Source organism: Bombina bombina, chromosome 3, assembly GCF_027579735.1.
Source record: "Bombina bombina isolate aBomBom1 chromosome 3, aBomBom1.pri, whole genome shotgun sequence".
Taxonomy (NCBI): Eukaryota; Metazoa; Chordata; class Amphibia; order Anura; family Bombinatoridae; genus Bombina; species Bombina bombina.
Window position 1 is genome coordinate 69,255,398 of NC_069501.1, and position 26,471 is coordinate 69,281,868.

General features: G+C 40.3%; 1 protein-coding gene across 2 annotated transcripts in view; it reads left to right on the plus strand.

Annotated features, from left to right (window-relative positions):
* The window catches only part of CD247 (CD247 molecule), a 341,193-nt gene that overhangs the window by 246,843 nt on the left and 67,879 nt on the right, over positions 1-26,471 (plus strand). The window lies entirely within an intron of this gene.

The window sequence follows — 26,471 nt, forward strand, 5'->3', positions numbered from 1 at the left end:
TGCTATTTTAGGTAGGTCATAGTATATTAGGTACGATGCTTTGGGCGGGATTATGATCTTAAGTATTCTGCTCATTTCGCCAAACACTTCCCCCCAAAATGGAAGGATGAGTGGGCAAGTCCACCATATGTGAAGATATGTTCCCTCTTCACCGCAGCCCCTCCAGCACCCCCCTCTTGTGTGTGGGTAGATTTTTTGAAGTCTTTGTGGAGTCAGATACCATCTACTCAGGAATTTGTAATGCATCTCCTGAATGCGTGCGGAAACTGACACCCTCCTGGCTCTATCAAAGATTTTGGTCCAGTCCTTGAGGTCTATGTCTAAGTTTAATTCAGAGTGCCAGGCCTCTGTGTAAGTCGGCAGAGCTGTTGTTCCTCCAGTCAGTAAGAGTCTGTAGAGCTGTGAGATTAGGTGTCTGGGGGCCTGAGTCGCAGTGCACAGTGTCTCGAATAGGGTCCTGTCCCTTGTTAAGTCTGGTCTGTTTTTGTGCGTGCTAAAGAAGTGTGTGAGCTGTGCTACTCTAAACCAGGACACAAAAATGTCTGGCCTTAATTCAGCAAGGTTACTTTGGCATTTGAGTCTGTGTTGATGAATAAGGTTAAAAAATGCTGCCTCTGCCAGTGTATATGGAGTTTTATGGGAGCTGGGTCCCGTTCCCATGCCCATGTCTGGGTTTTCTTGAGCTGGAGTCACCGGTGAGGTTGGAGTGGAGACGTGGGACGCCCCCCCGACCAGTCTGTCCCACACCCTAAACACTTCTGCAGAAAGAGGGTATTGAGCAATGCCTGTTGGTCGATTTTTGATCGTTATCCAGGCAAGCGCCCCCACGTTCCCCCTCTGCAGAATCTCTCTGTCCACCTGAACCCAGGCTTTGTTTGGTGAGTTGTGGCACCATTCAACCAGTCTCTGTAGACTAATTGCCCTTAGGTACTCTGCAAGTTTTGGGACACCCAGACCACCCCTGTCTCTAGGGAGGTACATGGTATCTTTACGAATTCTCGGTTTTTGTCCATTCCATATGTAAGTCTCAATCGCGGTTTGTATGTGGTAAATTTGGTGAGAGGTGGGCCAGACCGGGACAGTCTGCATAATATAAAGAACTCTTGGAAGGATATTCATCTTGACTACCCCGATCCGGCCCAACCACGAAATTGTTTTATTTCTCCAGCTAGTTAGGTCTCTTGTGACATCGTCCACTATACGTCTGTAGTTAGTCTCTACTGTGTCTGTTATGGAGGGCATAAGTGTAATCCCGAGGTATTTTATGGACGTCTGTGCTATTTTGATCGGGCAGGTAGACCCGTGAGCCTCAAAGCGATCGTGGTCCTCTGTGATATTTAGGATCTCAGATTTCGCGGGATTTAGCAAAAAGTTTGATACCTTCCCAAATTCAGAGAACTCCGTCAGGACCTCCCGAAGCGAATTTGATGTGTCCGACAACGTCAGGAGGACGTCGTCGGCGTACATTGCTAATTTATGTTCATGATCGCCGACTACTATTCCTTTTATTAAAGGGTTGCTTCTGATTTTTTCAGCCAAGACCTCCATGACCAGCGCAAACAAGAGGGGCGAGAGCGGACAGCCTTGCCTAGTCCCGTTTTTTATCATGAATGATTCAGATAAGGTTCCGTTGACTCTCACTCTAGCGTTTGGCACAGAGTAGAGCGACATTACTGTGTTTACTATCTTAGGGCCGAACCCAAACTTATCCAGAGTGTGTCTCATAAATGACCAGTCAACCCTATCAAACGCCTTTTCGGCGTCAGTTGTGACTAAGGCTAGGGGCTTCTGGTAGTTCTGCGCATAAGTCATTAATTGCAGAACCTTAAGGGTGTTGTCTCTCGCTTCGCGCGCCGGCACAAAACCAACCTGGTCCGCAGAGACCAATCCGGGGAGGTATCTGTTGAGGCGATTGGCCAAAACCCTGGCAAGTATCTTAACATCAGAGTTTAGCAGGGAGATCGGTCTGTAGCTTTCTGGTCTGTTGAGTGGTTTCCCTGCTTTGGGGATCACCACTATGTGAGCTTCAAGCATAGTGTGCGGCAGGGCGGGATGCTCCGCCAGGGAGTTAAAGATGTCAGCCAGTTTTGAGGCCAGAGTGTGTACAAATATTTTGTAGTATCTGGTACCAAAGCCGTCTGGGCCTGGGCTTTTCCCTGTCGGGAGATCTTTTATTGCTTTTTGCACTTCATCCACTTCAAAGGGAGATTCAAGTGCCTCTCTCTCCTGGTCTGAGAGGCCAGGAAGTTTCACCTCTCCAGTATATTTGAGGAGATCCTCCTCCGTATGCGCCCCCTGAGGAGCAGCCCCTTCCGCCCCTCGTCTCCCCTGTATATCATACAGAGCTTCGTAGTATTCGCTGAAAACATCTGCAACAGATTTCCCGTCTGCTTTGACCTCCCCTTCCCGGTTCAGCATCTCGTAGACATAAGTTTTTAGCTTTTTACGTGCTATGGCTCTGGCCAAAAGCTTTCCAGCTTTATCGCCATGCTCAAAATAGAGCTGCTTTAACATGAGAGCTTTTTTTTGATATCCCTCTTGTAAGTATGCAAGAAGTTCCGTTCTTGCATGTGCCAATTTTTTTAACAGACTTTCGTCTAAAGGAGAATTTTTATGGTCCTTCTCCGCGACCGACACTTGGGTCAAGAGGTCCCGGTATCGCTCACGTTTTTGCTTATTTAGGTGAGCTCTTCTTCTGATCATTAGCCCTCTGATGGTACATTTGTGGGCCTCCCAGATGGTGCTATGCTGCATTCGGTCATTTGCATTTATTTGAAAGAACTGAGTCAATGACTCCTGAACTTCCGCACGGAAAATCGGGTCGTCGAGCAACGTGTCGTCGAGTCTCCAGACATATGGGGTGACCGGCGCGTTGGGCCATTGAATGGAGCAACTGACCGGAGCGTGGTCCGACCATGTGATCGGGTGGATGTTACTACTCGTGGTTATCGTGAGACCTGTCGTGTCTGTGAATAAGTAGTCAATTCGTGAATACTTTCTGTGTGGATGCGAGTAGAATGAGTAGTTTCTTGTGAGTGGGTGATGTAGTCGCCATATGTCATGTATAACCAGTTCAGTCAGAGATTCACGCATGCGTTTAAGGGTCTTAAGGGGAGTGCTGGAGACACCGTTGGACGTATCTAGTGCGGGGTCAAGAGGTGCATTCAGATCTCCTCCCATGTACAACACTCCCTTCTGAACCTCAAGTAATTTGCGAGTGAATGTTTGAAGAAAGAGGTGCTGGGAATTATTGGGACAGTAAACGTTAGCTAGTGTTATCGGTCTGCCATAAAGGCAGCCCGTGAGTATGAGGGATCTGCCTTCCGGGTCGCGGTGTATCTGATCAACTTGGAATGGCATGTTTGCGCTGAGTATTATTCCCACCCCGTTTTTTTTTTTAGGGCCTGAGGCAAAGTATGCTGTCGGGTACTTGCGACTGTGCCATTTCGGTTCATGGTTTCTGACAAAGTGAGTCTCTTGCAGATAGACTATTTCCCCTCCCAACCTGTGTAGGTCGTGGAGGGCAATGGAACGTTTGCTAGGACTGTTAAGCCCCTTAACGTTGATCGTTATAAGTTCTACTGAGAGAGTATTCCCCCTTCTCTGTGGGGGGGGCCATACTGGGCTAGGGTACCTGGCCGGGTGGATGAAGGGGTGGTAAGGGAGGGAAGAAAAAAAAAAAAAAAAAAAAAAAGGGGGGGGGGGAAGGGTATTAGTTTAAGGAGAAAGAAGAAATGGATAGCAGACGGGGCGGGTGAAGGGGAGGAGGGTTAGTTAGTGAGTGAAAGGTATAGGGAAATGAATGCAATTAGTATTGTAAGCAATAATCACAATAAGTAGATGTAATACAATAAATTCTCGAGCCAGTGGCTCAATTTAAGAGAAGGAAAAGAAAGAACCAGAAATTCAGGGGTAGTTATCCCTGAGTAAACACATTAAGCATAAACTTTTAAACATTTTCATGTAAAACAGAACGCACTAAGTATAAATAAAATACATTAAACTTAACAGCTCTATATTCATAACCATGCAGCAAGGCTAGAGGTGTTGCTATTACCTGATTCCCATGCTATGTTATGTGCATGCAGGTGGGTGTTCCCAGAGGGGGGACTGCTTGTGAGGTGTCTTGTCGCTAGAGTAGTGTTGATAGGGGGACTGGGGCAGAGATTATATGTTCTAATCTACGGGCTACACAGTCGGTGGTGAGGCCTTATGTGTCGTGACTAATATGCCTGTGCTTTCCTTCTGGAAGGGGGAGCATGCGCAGGACAGTCATCGCAGGTGTGGAAGGATTAGGTGAGTGTGTCCGTGCCTAGTCTGGGGTGGTCGCTTATGTACAATGGGCACGCGGATCTATGGTTCCCGCAGGATCACCATGTCAGCTTTAGACAACATGATGCGCTAGCGCCTTAGTCACACGGGGTATATATCTTGTGTTTGTCGGTTTTAACTTAGTCCTCTTTCTCCCATGTGTGGGCTGCTATGTGAGTGGACTCTAGCTTTCTGTCTCTTTTGCCCCGTCGTTGAGAATGCATGATCCCCCTCTGCCCCACAGTTATGCCCCTGCATCCAACCCACAGCCCACCAAAAAAAAAAATAATAAAAAACATTGTTCTCAGTCGACAACAGAGATCAGTATGCAAACATTTTCCTTTTCAGGTAACATATCATAACTTTGAACTATTACAAACTTAATCTGTCAACATTAATGTAAACTTATCTGTGTACGGCTGCAGGAGTCAGTCCACAATTAACTCAGGTCAGGCCAATTTTGGTCTATTATCCATGTTAAACAGGCTAGTCACTTCAGTGTGGAGCATCTGCTTCTCTCTTTGGTGCTTTCCTCAACCTGGGTGATTTCTGATCCCGTCTGGGCCCCCCTCTCGGGGGTCCTCCGGGTCTGTTGCTAGTTGACGTGGAGGTCTGATATCCAGACAGAGGGCCCGGTTAAATGCAGGCAGATCTTCCAGGGTTCTTAGGACATGAGAAGTGTTGTTCAAGTTGGCTATCAGGCACGTGGGGAATCCCCATCTGTATGAAATCCGTCTCTCCTTTAGGACAGATGTGACGAACCTCAAGTCCCTTCTTTTTTGCAGTGTTGTTGGACACAGGTCGGAATAGACCTGCACGTCTGCGCCGCGGAATTCGAGTGAATTTTTTGCTCTAGCAAGTCTCAGGACCAGATCTTTGTCTTTAAAGGACAGAAATTTTAGGATAATGTCTCTGGGGGGGGCCCTGTTGGGTGGTTTGGGCCTCAGAGCTCTATGAGCTCTTTCTATGGGGACTTCTAACGCTGCTTCGTTGTTCTTGAGGTATTTGATGAAGTCTTGAATGTATCCCATCAGAGCAGGAGGATCCACACTTTCTGGAACACCACGCAATCTTATGTTATTCCTCCTGCTCCTGTTCTCAAGGTCCTCAATTCTGTCCATCATCGAATGGACCATACTTTCCTGAGCTTGGAATACACTTGACTGATGCTGTAAATCTGAGCTAATGGATTCCTGTTTTTCTTCTATGCCTGTAACTCTTTGTTCCACAGCTGAGATATCATTTTTAAGTTCCCTGAACATGGACTTAAAATCAATCATTGCCTCCTTTATGTCATCTTTTGAGGAGAGGTGCTTTATATCCTCCTTTGTGAGGAAATGACGATGCTGCATGCTCGACTCTGTGCTGTGGACCTGGGCCTGCACATTCTGCGCGCCCTGGGGATTAGCATCCTGTGTTGTCTTGCTCTGTTGTGCCACAGCATCTGGGGATATCAGGTAGTTTTCAATCGCTGTGTTTTGTGAGCCTTTTACAGGTTTAACACTTCTTTTCCCTGACATTGTAGAGGGTTTCTCTCCGTCTTTAATATTGCGGGCAAGATGTCTTTATTTTACGAGTGAAGTTAGATATGATTTCTGAGTGCCCCGTTTGATTTTCTAGCATTGCAGGGGGGTCTCCCCTTATGTGGCCAGTCAGGGTTACCTTTTGGAGGGAGCACTTCGTGCAAGTCTCTGCCCCAGTGGGGGAGCAGAAATAGTGAGTTTCCAGACCCGTTCTGTGCTCAGGTCTCCCAACCAGTGGTCCCTCCCTGCAGGTTGCTGATTTCTGCACTGGGCCTTTAATGTTAGCGGCACAGCCTAGCTTTAGGGATCCCTGACTGGTGTCTCCAACTTTAACTTTTTGATAAGGCTGATTCTCTGTGTTCCCACTCGCTAAGCTTCTGCCCCAGAACAGACTAGATGTGCTGTGATGCGGATACCGTTGCGTGTGAGCTCAGAAATACCTTGTGGTCGCGGCCTAGTGGTTGCGGCCTACGAGTTGTCCCCTTCCGGTGCTGCGAGTGTGTCGGTCTTTGTGCGCTCGCTTGGGGCCGATGTTGATGCCCGGGGAAGCCCCTCCTGCATACCACGCTTAGAGCCAGCTGGGGACACGGCTTTCCTTATCTCCGTTGTCGGCACTCTGCATGTTAGGTCCGAGGATGCTAGGCTGCTGAGTCCCGTTGCGGCCCTCCTCACGTAACCTGCCTCTTTGTTTCACCGCGATCCTCAAGTGCGGCAAGTATAGAATTTAGTTGCCTTGGCTCAGTGAAGCATTTAGGGAGTCTTTGCTGCTGTTCTGTGATTTCAGTGTGTTCTGCGTTAGTGTGTTTCACATCAGGGACTACAGAGCTCCGTTAGTGAGCAGCCATCTCTGATCGTGGCTTAGCTCCGCCCCCCAGAGGATTTCTTTTATCTTTTAATAGACGATGACTGCCATGCAGTCCTTTGAGGCCTTGGCTGCTGTATAGGAGGGAAGTCCTTCCTGGGTCTAGATGGTGGAGAAGTTTGAGAATGGCCTGGGTTGGGGAGATTGAGTTCTTTGCAAAAGTCCTCTATGTCGCCAGGGTCCATGCAGGTTTTCTTCTGGCCTTCCCAAGTGAGTTGAATGTGACACGGGAAGCCCCATCTATAGGGAATGTTATTTTTCCTTAGTAAGGTCGTCAGGGGGGCAAATTCCCTTCGTCGTTGTAGGGTTCTTTGGGAGAGATCTGCAAAAAAGGATAAGGTAGATCCCTGATAGCATAATGAGGTCGCATTTCTAGCCTGTTTCATAATGTCTTCTTTGTGCTGATATTCGCGAAAGCGTATAATCACATCTCTCTGTGGTAGGCCATCCTTCGGCTTGGGCCTCAAGGCTCTGTGAAATATGTCCATGGCAATGGGAGTTGTGAAGGTGGGGCCCTTGAGGTGCTGAACAAGACCTTGTAGGTAGGCACCTAGTACAGCAGGTGCAATAGGTTCCTGGTATCCCTCTGATTCTCAGATTTTGTCTCCTGCTCCTGTTCTCAATGTCTTTTAGTTTGCCTTGGAGTTGTAATATAACGTTATTCTGGGCTTGGACACTTTGCTGGAGGTTTGATATTTTAGATTGGTGTATTTCAGTGTACTCTTCTAATGCTTCAACTCTATCCCCAATTTCGTGCATCTCCTTCCGGAGTTAAGATATTTCTTCTTTGATACAAGATTTAACCTGTGTGATCAGGTTTGTGAAGTCCTGTTTAGAGGGGATTGAGTCCAGAAAGGATTTTGGTACTTGCATGGATTCCAGCATTTCAGGTTCTGGCGCCAATGAAGATTGAGACAGGGAGGGTGTATGGTCTATGGTATCAGTGCAGGGATTTGTAGATTCCAGAGGCTTGAAAAAATTGTTCATTGATGTAGTTGTGCTGTGAAGGCTTTTAAGGGTTTTCCCTGATTTATTCAGTTTCTTAGGAGACATCGTTTTTGTTGTCTTTTTTATTCTTTTTGGTAGCAGCTCTCAATGACTGTATATAGAGGATTTAAGAGGTATAATATTTCAGCTGGGTTAAGAGCTTTGGCATGAGCTGTTCAAAAACAACAGTAAGTGAGAGGTTCTATTGAATATCAACTAAGAAAGTCCTTTGAAAGGAATTGAAAGTGCGCTTTAAAATGCAGATGTGCAGCTGCTATGAAACAGCTCTTTAATACTATATAGTGCCAGCATAACATTTGCTTGTAGATTGCATAGGTATTATTGTTATTTTATGCTGGGTGATTGAGAGGTGGTATAGTGTGTGATTCCACTTACTTCATTGCTTCACACTTCGGTCTCGCCCACGTGGTAGGCCCAAATTTTTTATCCCATTTCTCTGCAGAATTTGCTGATTATAGAGTCCAGTGTTGGGCCTTCCTTGCTTGTGTGGCTCCCATAATGAAATCCGGAGGTTGTTGCGATGTAGGCCGCAATTGAAGCCGGGGGCTAGATTTTGGAGCCGGTCCGGCCGAACCGGGAATGTATGCAGAGGTATTTTTTGAGCTCCGGTTTCAGCTCATATCTGTATGGGTCCTCTTTAGTGGATGTTTGTGCCTGCTTGGGATCAAGTTAGGTGCATTTCTGAGGCACAATTCCTCCTTTTTTAGGGCATCCAGCAGGAGCTCACTCAAAGCCATTAACTTCGATGGCCGGCTCCGCCCCCCGATTATTATATTTTTGGTGGGTTTTGTGTCTTAGATTGGCAACATAGGAGATTATCTGCCCCGTGAGGACAGCTTTTGCGGTCTCCCAGAGTAGTTGGGGGTTGTTAAGATGCTGTTGATTGTCAGTGTAGAAATCATTCAAGCATTGTGTTAAGTACTTTTGGAAAGCTTCTGAATTATATAGGTATGTCGGGAGTCTAAGCAAATTTCTGTTTGTTCTTAGTCGGTGGTGTTGGAATGTAAGTTCTATAGGGACATGGTCAGAAATTAATATATCATGGATTTTTTCTTGTCTAATTCGTGGTATTAGTGTTTCTGAAATTAAGAACATATCAATTCTGGACAAAGATCCAGCAGTCTTTGATAAGCAGGTATAATCTCTATCCATTGTGTGCCTCCTTCTCTATATGTTGCACACCGCCAGGTCTATGTAAAGTTTATTAAACACTATGTTTTCAAATTTGCCAGTATATGTCTTGAGTCTGGGGTTAATGTTAGAGGGTTGAAGCCAAGTCCTGTCAAGTTTTAGGTTTGGAGCTAGGTTGAAGTCCCCTCCCATTATAAGGGGGTGCCTAGAAATGGGGTCAATGCCTGAGCTAATTTATTCCAGAAGGAAATAGTTTTAGACTTAGGTGCATAGATATTGCATAGAGTGTATTCTACATGATTTATTTTCACTTAATAATATGAGAAATCTACCCTCAGTGTCTTTATGGGTGTGTAGTATATCCACTTGGAGGTGTTTATTAAACAAGATGGCTACCCCCCTACTGGAGCTTGTATGAGAGAGGTATAAAATCACCCATCCAGTCCCTTTGTAATTTGTCATGCTCTGTATCTATCAAGTGTGTCTCTTGAATTAGTGCAATGTCAGAGCCGAGTTTTTTTAAATGAGTTAAAATGGATTTGTGTTTCAATGGGGAATTAACTCCCCCTATATTCCATGAAATCATCTTAAGTGTCCTCTATAGTATATAATGAGAATATAAGAGGGGATGTAATGAAAATTTAGAATCAACACTGTCTGTGTTACAGACGATTTGGGAGGGTGATATTAACAACTATAGTTGAAAGTTATATAAAGAGATGGAGTGAGTTCTGTTATTCAGAATGTATAAATATAACATAGGAAATAAGTGAATTGGCCACTAGGTGTAGTATGGGGTGGAGTTTTCTTCCCAGAAAGAGATAAAGCCTCATCTACATGTCGTAGAATCTCAAAAACTATAGTAAGTTGTGGTGCAGAAGTATATGTTAAACATAATATTAAAATCAAACATAACAATATATAACTGAGAAACAATTTGGGGGCACAGAGTACATTAGTCCAGTAATAGCCTCCCAAAAACAAAACAAAAATGCAACAAGTTACAGTGAGAAATATCGGTTTAGTACAGACAATTAAGTAGGCATCAGAGTGACACCTTATCAAAAACGTCAGAGGGGACATAAGTCAGTGCAAATAAAAATAAAATTTAAACAAGTTTATATTTACGTAAACATCATGGGGAGCTTGCTTCATCCAGCTTCTTGGAGCCTTTCCGTGGTTTCTACCACTTGAGGGGATTGGAAATATTTAGGGCCTGATGTGGTTTGCAGACGCAACTTGGCGGGATATAGTAAGGCAGCTTGATGACCTTGGTTGTGTAAATGTGAGCAAATTGGTGCAAAGTCTTTCCTTAACCTTGTAACTTCTGATGAGAAGTCCTGGAAATGCAAGAGGCAGTTGCCTTCATATTTTACCTCCTTCTGCGATCTGTAGGCTCGAAGAATTTTAAATTTTTCCTGGAAGTTGTGGCACTTAAAAATTACTTGTTTGGGTTTAGACTTATCATTTTCTAGGTTACGCTCTGGTCCGACTCTGTGAGCTCTTTTGACGTCCATAGGTAGAATGTCCTGTGGTATGTTTTACCCCTCATGCTGGTATTCTCACCCCAGACCACATGGTGTTTTTCCCCTACTACGGAAATGGCAGAATTTGCCTTATTTGCAGGGCCTACGTTGCTCACCACTCTACTATTTATAGGTGCGGGAGGTGATACACTTGCTACTTTTATCTGGCCCTCTGAGGGTGGCCTGGGTGGTCTTTGCCGTGGTTTCACTTGTAGCCTTCTTCCCAGCGGGCAAGCCATTGTTCTGGCTCCTTGCTTCTCTACATCTGGATGATGTATTGTTCTTTCCCACCAAGGATACAAAACTTTTTGGGCTTTTGTAGCTTGCGATATGCTCACAATATCGAGGCCATTCACGGAGCTCTCAATTCTTGCGACCGGTCACTATGCCCGCCCACCGGAAGTCCTCGCAATATAATTTTTAACACATTTTTTTTTTGTTTAAATATTTTTTATTGAGGTTTAAAAGACATAGAAATAAGCATTATTTGCCTCCATAAATCAAACATACAGTCACAAACTTGATACAATAATTATATTATATTATATTCATATATTCTCTTTACACTCTTTCTTTCCCCTCTCTCATTTCTCTTTACTCTTTTTTTTCTCTCCATTCTCTCTTAAATATATCTTCTTCTCCACTTTTACTTTTGATCTCCAATCTCTCTCTCTCTCTCTGCCCCCGTTTAGCCTCTCAGAAGTAACAGTCTAAGCACTAATGGTTTTCCTACAGCCCTAGAGGAATAACATATCCTGTCCTTTCTAGTTTTTAAATATCCCTTCAGATAATATTTTTAGCACATAGCCCAAAATGTGTGTTTGTCAATGCTGGGAGAGTAAATTTTTTCACTCACTAACTTTTACTCGCCACCATTAAATGTCCACTCGCTAATGGCTAGTAAAGAGTGGAAAGTTTGAGCCCTGGCATAACCATTGTGGATACAAATACATACATCACAACCATATCATCACCAATTTGTGAGGCTACAATATATGACTATAAGACATAAAGTAGGAGAGGAGACCGTTTAGTAGGGAAAGAAGCTTAGCTAAATTGTCAAGTCTAGAACATTATTTATGGGTCGGGTAATGAAAGTTCTAAGAATCCAAAATGAAAATGAGACTTAAGTACTTAGGGGTACTTCCTGGGTTAATAAAAAATATATGTTCCATTGAGGTGCCTGCAGCGTACTACAGTAATCAATAGAGCGCTCCCCTGTAATGTTATTATAGGCAAACAGGAAAAACAATATAAAACAGCTGTATATACATCAAGACAAATATTTTGCATTCTTAATCTGAAATTGTTGGTATCTGTATAAACAGTAAAACTAAAAGAGCATATGATAACTAAGTAAGAGGAGTCCCCATATCTTAACAAGTATAATTATCTATCCCCAGAGGCCAGAATGTACCCACAGGTGAGAAAGAGAGGGATTTTTTTCTGCAGATATCATAAACCATGTATATATAGGGATCTAGGTGTCAGCAATGTCTACCGGAACAGGTTAAATTAATGTAGAGCAATATAATTAAAGAACAAGTCTGGTCTATTTCTAGGTAGGCAGTCACACAGTGATGTAAAATCCATAATGAAAACAAGGACTTGCAACTGCTGAAGTGCATGAACAAATAAACAAATTAAGCTTACTGTTAAACAGGATGCAGGTTATATCAGAGTAAATTCTCAGGTTGCAAGTAGTCAAAATTCCAGTACTAAGATAACTCTTCAAAACTTGAGTAGTAAAACAAAACAAAACCTCTATATAGCCTCATTCCTCCCAACCGCTATAGGTTTCACAAATGAACAAATCAGAAAATACAATCATCCATAACCTTGTCTCAGGGAATCAGACCTCAGATCCTTAGCTCCGATGTGGGTGACCAATGCTATGTAATGGTAGATCTGCCTCAAACCATGGACCTGACATGAGAATCTTCCAAATACAGCAACCAGGCGGTAATTCACAACTGTCATCTTTATATTTGTAGAGGGTGACTTCTCCGTGTATATGGGAGATCTGTATAACTGCTTGATAAGCTGCTCCTTTCTCCCTTGGTCTGGCAAGCCGGAGATGACGGTTGATTAGAGACCGGGAACTGCAGAGAGCGGACTGTATGAGCCATTAGTCCCCTCCCGGTGGCGAATGCTCTCTGGGAGATTTCGCAGTCAGTCTTGATCTGCTGAAGTGATCCGGATTCACATTCTGTGTCAAGTGGGGTCAGGGCAAGTAGAGATACACATTGTTCCAGGACAGACACCTCCACAACTGCTTCTTCAGCCCTGTCCTCATCGTCTGGGGGTGTTGACTAAGCAATAACCAGGACTTGGTATAGCTGTTTCCCCAGTTCAGCAAAATGACGCTGTAGGATATCTTGTATCTCTGCTTCCTATTCATCAAGTGCGGTCGTAATCACCTTAGAGGTAGGCATCTTAAAATTTCTAAGGTCGGGGGGCGGGTCCTAGCAACCGCCGGGTCCAGACGCAAAAGTTGGTAGCTCTAGGCCTTATGCTATTAGCATGCTAAATATTTACTTTCCAATTAACAAATAAGAAGCTTTCTCTGTAAAATCAGATATATGAAGCGAAGCTGTTCTGAACGGTACTAGCCGTGAGAAGATTTCAACTGCGAAATTGCTTTATTAGATGTCTGCATAGATCCGGTGGAGGCCTTCTACCATCATCATATCCCCCCCCCCCCCCCGTCTGCGGGGTGAAGCAGAACCATTATAGTGCTAACGAGAGGGGACACAAATATAAGTCAGCATGGATGAAACTTTTTATAACGAAATTCGAGGACTCTTAACTACCTTAGCTCAGAAAATGGACAGCAATCATACTCAGCTATTGCATGCAATGAAGACTATTCCTCATGTACTGACCCCTGTGGATCCACAAATGGCGGCTGTTCCGGAACAAGATAAGCAACTTAGTAAGCTTCAGCTACCTCCCGGCACATCTGTGTCCACATCGATTCCCTCCCGAGAGCTACCCGACGCAAGTCTGCCGGAGTTTGGTCTCCTACATCTGGGAAGGGGAGGATTAAGAGCTGCAACCGTCTGCGACCCGCTATGGACACAATCACTTACATGGGCAGAAGATTCAGTACACCCGGCGAGCCTGGGGACTATATTCAGTGATCCTGTGAGGATCGGGGCCTTAGATTCTTTAACGGAACCCTTGCCAACAAGTCCAGTCATGCTCCTGATCTCTTACCTATGCCGACTCTCTGCGCATCCGGCGAATCAGGAATATTTGGAAGGGCTTCTCAGACTGCATCTTTTTAGACTGTCTCCCATCATAGGAACGCATCGCATAACTGCCAGGTTCAGTTCCATCCGCAGTGGAATCGGGTGATTTTGGGTACATAGGGTCAGCACCATCATTTGTGACAGACTCTCATGCAGATCTGTGGACTCTCTGACTTCAACGAGTGAGGAGAGAAGGTTCGTTGCGAGAACACTCACCCTATTCAAGCAGAAGCTGTGTACCTCAGATCTTTTTACGAACAGTCACAATGACTCAGAGTTCTTACCCTTCCTTAATGCATGTATATGACCCGTTTAGGGCTACCTTCCCTATAACTGGTTTTCAAAGTTAATTGTTTCACTTGATAATTTATGAATGTTTCTACGTATTCATATATATATATATGTACTGCTCTACTTCGTTTTGTTTTTGAGTAGGTATAATCTACAGTATTATGTGCATATTTGAAGTAGGGGAAATAACTATGCCTGTGTAGCTAGCCGCTCCTATGGCTCATGCATTCATGACAAATCCTCAACTTGCTATACTTGAGCAGTTTTACTATCTTTCCTAACCTAGGCGGGGGAGTACATAAGCATAAAACCATAACTCTATATCCAGTCCCTACACTTATATAGCGGAGTTATGTCTGAGTCCTATTTTCCCTTAAACATATTATAGGTTGGCTGCTGCATTTCTTGTCCCTGCCCTAGTTTAATATTTTGCCCAGTTTAGTGATGCGGTTACTTATGAAAATTTAAGTGCTAGGTGTGCTAGTAAATTGGTGCCATTTGCATATCATATATGAGGCTATCCACTGATACCTTAAAATATTCCTTGAATTTGTTGATATAACTACTATATATCTGCTGTTGAAGCTCTATATTCAATATAGGAGGCTGACATCCCTTACACAGAGCAGCATACTTTAGGTTGCGCCCACTAATATATCTTAGCCACTGCAATATTAATGTTGCTATTTCAGTTCAAACCTAGTTTTAACATCGCTACTGGGACCTAAATTTAGAGAGTGCATATTGGCTCATACTTTTCCTAGTCCTCATAAGCTTCAGATCAGCCCACGCAGACCTGGACGTACTCTTGTTGCAGCGTCCATTCATATACACAAGTTTAAGTTATTGTTTGCTATAGTGTGCGAGTATTTCAAGGAGAGACATTGAAATATATGCATTTGGCTAAATGTTTATCTCCCTTAACCCATTCCTAGTGGCTACCGACAAGGCATTGATGTAGTTATTACATACCATAAAGAGTCTTTATTTTAACGTTTCTCAACTATTGAATTGTTGTAGTAATACTGCTAATAACTTAGCTCTCTATGGTCATAATATTTGATAGATAATTAATATATTGTTTGTGACTTCTGTTATGGGCTCAAATTCTCCCCTCCCTATTATAAAAATAGAAAGCCATCTCTTTTAGATCTTACCTCACTGTATATGCAAATTGCCCCTATCTGACTGTATGTCGCATTACGCTTTACCAGTTGTCCCCCCCCCCTCTGTGTTATACTTTATCCGCATTTTATAATATTATTGTTACGTCGAAAAATTATATGTATAGCGGTGCTTACCCGCTGACATTTCCTCAACTTCCCCCTTGCTCTATATTTTGCTCTTTGTATCAAGGAGACCCTTTAATAATAAGAAGCATTTTCAAGAAGTTCATAATAAATTGGGTCCGTCTAGTAGCTACAGTGCTCCTTCAGAGCGTCTTTTAACATAATGGCCTGGAATAATAGCTACTCCTATCATAGTATAATAAAAAACACATAAAAGGAGGTTTTCAGTTATATTTTGGCGTTTACTATATGTCTTTTTTTCCTGTCATATTTTTATTGAGACAATCATTGATATATTTTGTAATATGTACATGTCATATGGTTTATGTTGTCACTATAAAAAGCTCTCAATAAAAATTATTTAAATAAAAAAAAATAAAAAAATAAAAAAATTCTAAGGTCTAGGGAACTACTCTGTAAGCTTATGAAGCCTATGGTGGTCCAGGCTATTATTTTCGTCCCGCCAAAACTGCTGTAAAGAGTGTATTTGTAGTTTACACTACACACTAACCCAGTCTCCTGGGGGGGGATATGCACGGCAGCCAAGGAAACATGATCTGTCGATTACCTCAAGCAGACGACAACCGCATGGCCTAACTGAAGAGCATAGGCAAGGTATATGAACTTGAGATTTGCCTCTGAACACCTTGGTATCTTGCTTGGTATAGCTTCTTGAAGATGCAGTAAACTTGAATATATAGCTTCCCCCCCCCAAAAAAAAAAAACAATAAAATAGCTCAAATAAACCAAAGTTGAGCCAGGAGCTCCTCCAAGACACGACCTGCCGCTTCAGCTGTAGGCTCTGCCCCTAATTTTTAATACATTTTAATATTTTTTAATTTGTTTTGAATAGAAATACTTGAAATTACTATGTTCTTCACATAGAATTGTGTTTTCTTTTTTGATTTTTAAATGTATATTATTTTATATATATATATATATATATATATATATATAGATAGATAGATAGATATTCATATAGATATATATTTTTTAAAAATGCATATATATATATATATATATATATATATATATATATACATACATAAATAAATAACAATAACCTTTTCTTCTAAGTGAAGAACATAGGAATTTAAAGTTTTTCTTTTTCTTTTGTGCAGCTGGTCTTGTGTCGGGTTAGAGCGCAAGCGATAGAATGAAAAGGCCTTCTTTAGCGCACCCCATAGAAGTCTATGGGGTGATGGTGTGTCGCTCGGTTCCAATATGTAAAGTCCTAAAGGTAGTACCAGTGCTAATCTGACAGTGATCATTTTTTATCTTGATCACACTTAGCGCTCATGAGTAATAAAGCAATAGTGCACCCATTATTGTTACATCCCAAAACAACTAATGTATAAGTTACAAAGTATATACACATTGCATTGCTATTGTCAAAAATGTAGCTGGTAAAATATAAAGGTGGTATAACTCATTGTACAATATCACCTACAAAGGACCAGATTAAAAGTGGAACATTATTTAATGCTCCCGCTCGAGCGTTAACTGCGCTAGAAGTAAGCTTTTTTGCGCTCGTATTACTAGTTAAAAGTAAAACATTTTTTGCTTGGGTGCTAACCCGACGTGCATAAAAAGCCGAACTTAGAATATCCTGTGCGTGATAAACTATTCCACATAGAAATCAATGGAGAAAAAAAGTGGGAAACAAAAACATCCTACTCGCACGCAAACCTGAACGCATATTCTGAAGTGCGCTAACCGACATAAAAATATTAATATTTCACATTTCAATGTTCTTCACGTACAAGAATATGTTCCATTTATTCATAAATATATATACTGTATATATATATATATATATATATATATATAGTCGCAGAGAAATAGTGTTCAATAAACTGCACAATATAGTGTACAACTGTAAACAAGACTCAGCGTGATGTGTATCTCCTTCTGTGATGTGCGTGAGAGTTCACTTTGTAGTACACATTCAAAAAGACCCAATTATACAAACAAGCAGAGGCAGATATCAATCCCCGGTGTTACTGACACTTGCGGTGCAAGGTGGGACCTCCTAGAGCAGCCCGTGCCCAAATGCAGCAATATGCTGCGCCCACTCACCGCTCTTCTAGTGTCTCTCCAGCGTCTGGATAACCACTGTGATCTCTGTGATCCCCTGGCTCTCTGCTTGTTCGAATACGGCGTCCCGCCGTGGTGCTGGGAGGTGTGTCTCCTCACGTGACCTTGTCGTAGCCAATCAGCGTGAAACACTGTTGTAACCAGGCAACAGCATGAGTGAATCCACCGTGTCAACAGAAGTGCTGAGTCTGCGAGCTTCCCCTCGCACTTGGAAATCCTGGAGCAATTTAGATAGCGAAAAAGTATTTTGATCCAAGGCGAAGTTTTAAAAAGCAAAAAGTCTTTATTCAAATCCACGTATGGTAAAAACACATGGGAGTACCAAAGCACATAAAAGATATACACACAAAAGCATAGGCTGACATGTTTCGGCCTGATGCCGTAGTCGTAGCTGGAATAATGCAAGCGTGTGAAACATTTAAAGGGACATCTGTTTAGTGATAGGCCACTTTTTACCAAAAAAAAAAAAAACCTTCATTTTAAGTGCATGAGAATAAAACAGTTAACCCGTTAGTTACCAGATAGATATATTATATATACTGCACATAAAGTTTACTTGATTGTAAAGTACATTTCTAACCAAAAATCATTCTTTATGATTTGACAAATAAACAGATTAAATACATTGGCATAGAAACTTCAATGTAATACTATACAATATATAATATAATATAATATAGAGTGAAGGGGAGCAAAAAGGGGGTATTTTCATTTGAATGGAAATTACAAAGGGCAATGTCAGACATACACAACACAGTAACATTCTTATAGATGAATGGGGAAACATATGTATCAAATAAGTCAAAGTAGCTCAATCCAACTAAGAGCTTATGCGGAAATTTTCCTTTAATACAATGTATTGCACATATGATAATATCTTCACTCCACTCATATGTAATATGTTATATTATATAGGCTGACACTCTAGAGGTTAATAGTTACAAGATGATTCATAGGGATATTTGGATGACAGGATAAATCATTACGAGATAATTTCTTTCTTTCATGTATATCCAAAATTGAGGGATAGTAGAAAGTATATATATATATATATATATATATATATATATATATATATATATATATATATATATATATATATATATATATATGTGTGTATACTGAAGAAAGTTAATCAAAAAGTATTAAATGAGTGAGGTTTAGGTAAAAGGTATATATATATATATATATATATATATATATACATACATGGATAAACGAATCCAGTGCACATATAAAAACATATATATAAACATAAATTGGCACACACATGCACATATGGATCTATGTGTAGTTGTGAATGGGTGCAATATAAATGGGTGAGATATAAATTTTACTCAAAGTAAGATCCAAAGATAGATAGACTAAAAGACAAACACTGTCTATTTCCAATAATTAATTAGATCGTACTCTGAGTTAAGGCCCTTGGGGACGCGTGTTTGCAATCTAAAGATCCAAAACATTTCACGCTTCCCCAAGGCCCTATCTCTGTCACCTCCCCTTGGAGGATGTTTGACCCATTCAATGGCTTGCCATCTTAAGGTATTGTTACTTTTGTTGTGTATGGTTTTAAAGTGTTTCACTAATGGAGTAGTTGCTTCCCCAATCTTAATAGAGGATAGATGATTCCTTATCCTCGTATTTACATCTGTCGTGGTGAGACCCACGTATTGAAGATTACATTGGGTGCAAGTTAGGACAATGTTAAACTCTTCCCCAGTCACTTCTGAGTGAAAATTGTTGGAGAAAGTAGCAAATTCACATGGTCTACATCTGGCCCTGCCACACCTGTACATCCCCTTATGTCTGAGCCAGGACCCCTGTGAGACAACAGCTGGACTGGGTAGTTCTGAGGGAGATAAGTAGTTCCCAATGGTCTTGCCCCTTCTATAAGAACAGCGCAGACCAGTTTCCACACATTTTGTTAGTTTGTCATCAGCTGCTAGAAGTGCAAAATGTTTTTTCACAATTTTGCATATGCTTCTGTATTCAGTGACAAAAGTAACCTGGTCACTTTGGTTAGATGTAGTTTTCTGTTTATTTTTTGAATGTTGTAGTAATGTCTGTCTATCTATTCGGTCTACTTGTGTTTGTGCTCTCTCCAATACATGTTTGGAATAACCTCTTTGTTTTAATCTCTCTTTCATCTCTGTTCTTTGCTTTATATAGGTTTTTTCTTCAGTACAATTTCTCTTGATCCGAATGAACTACCCAGTCCAGCTGTTGTCTCACAGGATTCCTGGCTCAGACATAAGGGGATGTACAGGTGTGGCAGGGCCAGATGTAGACCATGTGAATTTGCTACTTTCTCCAACAATTTTCACTCAGAAGTGACTGGGGAAGAGTTTAACATTGAGTCCTGCCTCAACTGTACATCCTCTTATGTCATCTATGTCCTAACCTGCACCCAATGTAATCTTCAATACGTGGGTCTCAACACGACAGATGTAAATACGAGGATAAGGAATCATCTATCCTCTATTAAGATTGGGGAAGCAACTACTCCATTAGTGAAACACTTTAAAACCATACACAACAAAAGTAACAATACCTTAAGATGGCAAGCCATTGAATGGGTCAAACATCCTCCAAGGGGAGGTGAAAGAGATAGGGCCTTGGGGAAGCGTGAAATGTTTTGGATCTTTAGATTGCAAACGCACGTCCCCAAGGGCCTTAACTCAGAGTACAATCTAATTAATTATTGGAAATAGACAGTGTTTGTCTTTTAGTCTATCTATCTTTGGATCTTACTTTGAGTAAAAGTTATATCTCACCCATTTATATTGCACCCATTCACAACTACACATAGATCCATATGTGCATGTGTGTGCCAATTTATGTTTATATATATGTTTTTATATGTGCACTGGATTCGTTTATCCATGTATGTATATATATATATATATATATATATATACACCTTTTACCTAACCCTCACTCATTTAATACTTTTTGATCAACTTTCTTCAGTATACACATATATATATATATATATATATATATATATATATATATATATATATATATATATATATATATATATATATATATACTTTCTACTATCCCTCAATTTTGGATATACATGAAAGAAAGAAATTATCTCGTAATGATTTATCCTGTCATCCAAATATCCCTATGAATCATCTTGTAACTATTAACCTCTAGAGTGTCAGCCTATATAATATAACATATTACATATGAGTGGAGTGAAGATATTATCATATGTGCAATACATTGTATTAAATGAAAATTTCCGCATAAGCTCTTAGTTGGATTGAGCTACTTTGACTTATTTGATACATATGTTTCCCCATTCATCTATAAGAATGTTACTGTGTTGTGTATGTCTGACATTGCCCTTTGTAATTTCCATTCAAATGAAAATACCCCCTTTTTGCTCCCCTTCACTCTATATTATATTATATTATATATTGTATAGTATTACACTGAGGTTTCTATGCCAATGTATTTAATCTGTTTATTTGTCAAATCATAAAGAATGATTTTTGGTTAGAAATGTACTTTACAATCAAGTAAACTTTATGTGCAGTATATATAATATATCTATCTGGTAACTAATGGGTTAATTGTTTTATTCTCATGCACTTAAAATGAAGGTTTTTGATTGGTCAAAAGTGGCCTATCACTAAACAGATGTCCCTTTAAATGTTTCACACGCTTGCATTATTCCAGCTACGACTACGGCATCAGGCCGAAACATGTCAGCCTATGCTTTTGTGTGTATATCTTTTATGTGCTTTGGTACTCCCATGTGTTTTTACCATACGTGGATTTGAATAAAGACTTTTTGCTTTTTAAAACTTCGCCTTGGATCAAAATAATTTTTCGCTATATATAGATATATATATATATATATCATTTTTATTGTACAAATAAATATATATATATATTTATACATACATGATTATATATAGGTATAGATATATACAGATATATATAGGAATATCTATTTATAAAATATAAAATACAGAGTTCTGGTAACGTGTGGTTGATACAATATAGGACCCAATAAACACAGTTTCGTCTTTTATATAGTCCACACAATTAACCTCTTTGTTTCACATTCAGTATATTTTCCACTTCATAGGTATGCAAATAGAGGTGTTCCCCTTGGGTCTCACTTCCCTTTAGAGACAGCCTCAGCTGATGCGGCAACAGAGAACTTGCTCTGGGACATACTGTCACGCTAACAATTTGTTCAAAAACAATTCTTATGCCTTAATTCACAGCCAGATACCTTCAGTTAGTTGGATAACTTCGGAGACAGACTCTCTTGTCTGTGGCCAGGCACTGTAATCCTTATGCACCGTCTATGTGATCACTTGTCCTCTAGAGCTGCCCGTGATACAGGTCTCTGATGCACTCTGTTACCCGTCTGTTCCCCGTCTGATCTGTTAGTGATGTCACTGGGGGGGGGGGGTGACTAAGCCCAGTCCTGATAGGTTGGGAGCAGTATAACAAGCGAAGGCTTGCCAGTCATGTAAGTTCAAAAAGAAGAAGGAAGAAAAACTTTCGCTCTGTAGTATAAAACAGACTTTTATTTCTTTCTTTAAAAATAGGACAGCAAGCCACCCATAAAATTAGAAAGGGAAAGCGCAGCACATCGGCTTACGCGTTTCGGCAAACTGCTGTAGTCACACCAGGCTATGACTACGGCAGTTTGCCGAAACGCGTAAGCCGATGTGCTGCGCTTTCCTTTCCTAATTTTATGGGTGGTTTGCTGTCCCATTTTTAAAGAAATAAATAAAAGTCTGTTTTATACTACAGAGCGAACGTTTTTCTTCCCTTCTTCTTTTTGTATCTATTTATAAATACATAAACCATATTCCCTTATGTGCAGAACATTAGAATATGAAATATTTACAGTAAATACATAGTTAAAACCTTAATTAAATATGAATATTGCATAAATATGATTTTCATGTTTTCATCTACTTAACTGCAAAGGGCTCCAATGCACTTATATATATATATATATATATATATATATATATATATATATATATATATATGTCTATAGTAGTAGTATACATTCATAATACAAGAACACTTATTGAAATCCCTAAACATAATAATTCAAATAAGCATAGAAATATGTTACACCAATTGATTACTCCCAATAATGAATTAAGTAATATTAGGAATTGAAGCCCACAAGCACTCTAGTCCTAAATTTAAAAATCCAAAACACTTCTCGCTTGTTCAAAAGTAGATTTCTATCCCCACCTCATTTAGGTTTCAAAACCCTTTCAGTTGCACACCACCTGAAAGTATTGAGATGTTTATTGTGACAAATGACAAAGTGTTGAACCAGCAAGGTGGCTGAAGTGCCAATATTAATAATAAAGAAGTGTTCTCTAATGGAAGAATGTACATCACTGGTAGTCAACCCAACATACTGTACTCTACACCTTCACAAGTAATAAGTTGAATGACATAAGACGAAGTACAATTCAAACAGGTAGGGATTTTAAATTCCTCTTGAGTGATAATAGAAACAAAAGTATCAGTAATAATCACATAATCACATGATCTACGCAGTAGCAAAGGGACAATTTCTACGTCTACAATGCAATTGTTCTAACATTGAAAAGTATCTCAATGAGGCAGACTCTTAACTTTACATTTAAGGGAGAGAAGTTATTCTAAAAGTAATATCAGAAAGGCATGATTGGAGGTAGATTCCCAGGACAGAAATTACTTTTTGTTTGATAAAGTTAAAAACAGTACAAAATATCAGGAGATAAAAAATTTTTTACAGATTTTAGTGCACAATATACCAATATAAATAAATCATTCCAAAACATTTATCAGTGTTACAAGCAGATAGAAAAATGTATTGATGTGGTAAACAATGGTTTAAGGTGTTCTCATATAGGAAGTGTAAAACAACTGGATATTTGATTTCACCCTCACAATTGCCAACATCCAGTCTGTCCCTAAGTTCATGGTGGAGACATCAGGGCATGTACAAATGTGATGTAGACCATGTGATCATGTGATGATTACTGATGCTTTTGTTTCTACTGTCATTCTAGAGGAATTTAAAATCACTAGCTGTTTGAATTGTAGTTTATCTTATGTTATTTATCTTTTTACTTGTGAAATGTGTAGAGTTCAGTATGTTGGGTTGACTACGAGTGATGCAAGTTCTTGCATTAAGGAACACTTCTCCATTATTAATACTGGCACTTCATCCACCCCACTGGTTTAACACTTTGTCCCTTGCCACATTAAACAGCTCAGGTGGTGTGCAATTGATAGGGTTTGAAACCCAAAGGGTGTGGGGATAGAAATCTGCTTTTGAAGAAGCGAGGAATGTACACATACATCATGCACATGTACACACACATACACATATATCATGCACATGCACACTCAATGTACATACATCATGAACACACAACACACATACATCATGAACATGCACACTCAATACACATACATCATGAACACACAACACACATACATCATGTACACACAACACACATACATCATACACATGCACGCACAACACACATACATCATGTACACACACATACATCATACACATGCACACACAACACACATACATCATACACATGCACACACAACACACATACATCATGTACACACAACACGCATACATCATACACATGCACACACAACACACATACATTATGCACATACACAACACACATACATCATACACATGCACACACAACACACATACATCATGCACACACAACACAAATACATCATACACATGCACACACAACTCACATACATCATACACATGTACACACAACACAAATACATCATACACATGCACACACAACTCACATACATCATACACATGCACACACAACACACATACATCATACACATGCACACACAACACACATGCATTATGCACATACACACACACAACACACATACATCATACACATGCACACACAACACACATACATCATGCACACACAACACACATACATCATATACATGCACACACAACACACATACATCATACACATGCACACACAACACACATACATCATACACATGCACACACAACTCACATACATCATACACATGCACACACAACACACATACATCATGCACATACACACACAACACACATACATCATACACATGCACACACAACTCACATACATCATACACATGCACACACAACACGCATACATCATACACATGCCCACACAACTCACATACACCATACACATGCACACACAACACACATACATCATACACATGCACACACAACTCACATACATCATACACATGCACACACAACACACATACATCATGCACATACACACACAACACACATACATCATGCACTTACAAACACACAAAACACACATACATCATACACATGCACACACAGCACACATAAATCATGCACACACAACACACATACATCATACACATGCACACACAACTCACATACATCATACACATGCACACACAACTCACATACATCATACACATGCACACACAACACACATACATCATGCACATACACACACAACACACATACATCATACACATGCACACACAACTCACATACATCATACACATGCACACACAATACACATACATCATACACATACACACACAACACACATACATCATGCACTTACAAACACACAAAACACACATACATCATACGCATGCACACACAACACACATAAATCATGCACACACAACACACATACATCATACACATGCACACACAACTCACATACATCATACACATGCACACACAACTCACATACATCATACACATGCACACACAGCTCACATACATCATACACATGCACACACAACTCATACATCATACACATGCACACACAACACACATACATCATGCACTTACAAACACACAAAACACACATACATCATACACATGCACACACAACACACATACATCATACTCATACACACAAAACACACATACATCATGCACATACACACAAAACACACATACATCATGCACATACACACAAAACACACATACATCATGCACATACACACACAACACACATACATCATGCACATACACACACATCACACAACACACATACATGATGGCTATTTATCGTGTGCCGGTAAACGGGCGCGCAATAAATTAACTCTCCATTTGTAATCTAGCACAAAATGTATTGTAATTTTTGGGATATTTGCAAATCATTTTGGCACAACCAAGCCAGGTACTAGGATGTTGTTAAGCAGCTGTACAAAGATGCCTCATTTCCCTATCAGCCTGATTCCTGCTTCTTGCCAGCATTATGTACACGCAGCTGCTCTTCCGACTACATGTCAGCATTAGTGCAGGAGCTACACCTAGACTGAGGCTTTACAACATCATACAGCCCACATCACAATGAGATAAAAAGCAAACAGAAAGAAAAGAAATTCCACACTTTGAAGTGAGAAGCAAAGTTTTCTTCTGCTCCAAACGAAGTGTAAAACTGTATTGGCTACAGCCTTCGGCACGTTAACTCTTTCATTACAAAGACAAATCTAGCTTAAAGTTTAAAGGGACTTTCATGTAGTAAATGTAGTCAAATATAATTTATTAATTGTTGTCTACTTTTCCTGTAATTTAACTGACAATTGTGGGTTTTCTAGTTTCAGTGACAATTGGAGTTGCACGCTGCACCGCACTTCAGAAACCTAACCCAGCATTATTGGGGGAAGTTTTGAGAGTTAGATTTCAGTGAAAGTAAAAATACTGAAATACACTGTCAAGGGTTTTTACTACAAATAATTAAAGTGTTTAAGGGAATAGAATAACATATCAGCCAAGTCTAAATATTTTGTAAACAAATTTACATTTCTACTAAACAAATTTCAATAACCAAATTGCATCCACCATTTACCTTATTGGAGGAGGGAATCTGGGCTTCAGTCAGACAAAAATCCTCAATTTTCAGAGCTGAAATACATGAAAAGGGGACAAAATAAATAAGGACAATATATTGTAAAGTAACTAAATATTTTATAGAAAATACATAATTCTTGCTATGATTTTATATTAAATTGCAGAGGCTGTATATGAACAGGGTGCATGTCTACAGCATGTTTATTACAACGTTTTTACATATTTATTTATAACAAGCTTCTGTCACATCTGATTTTTTTACATTCTTTCA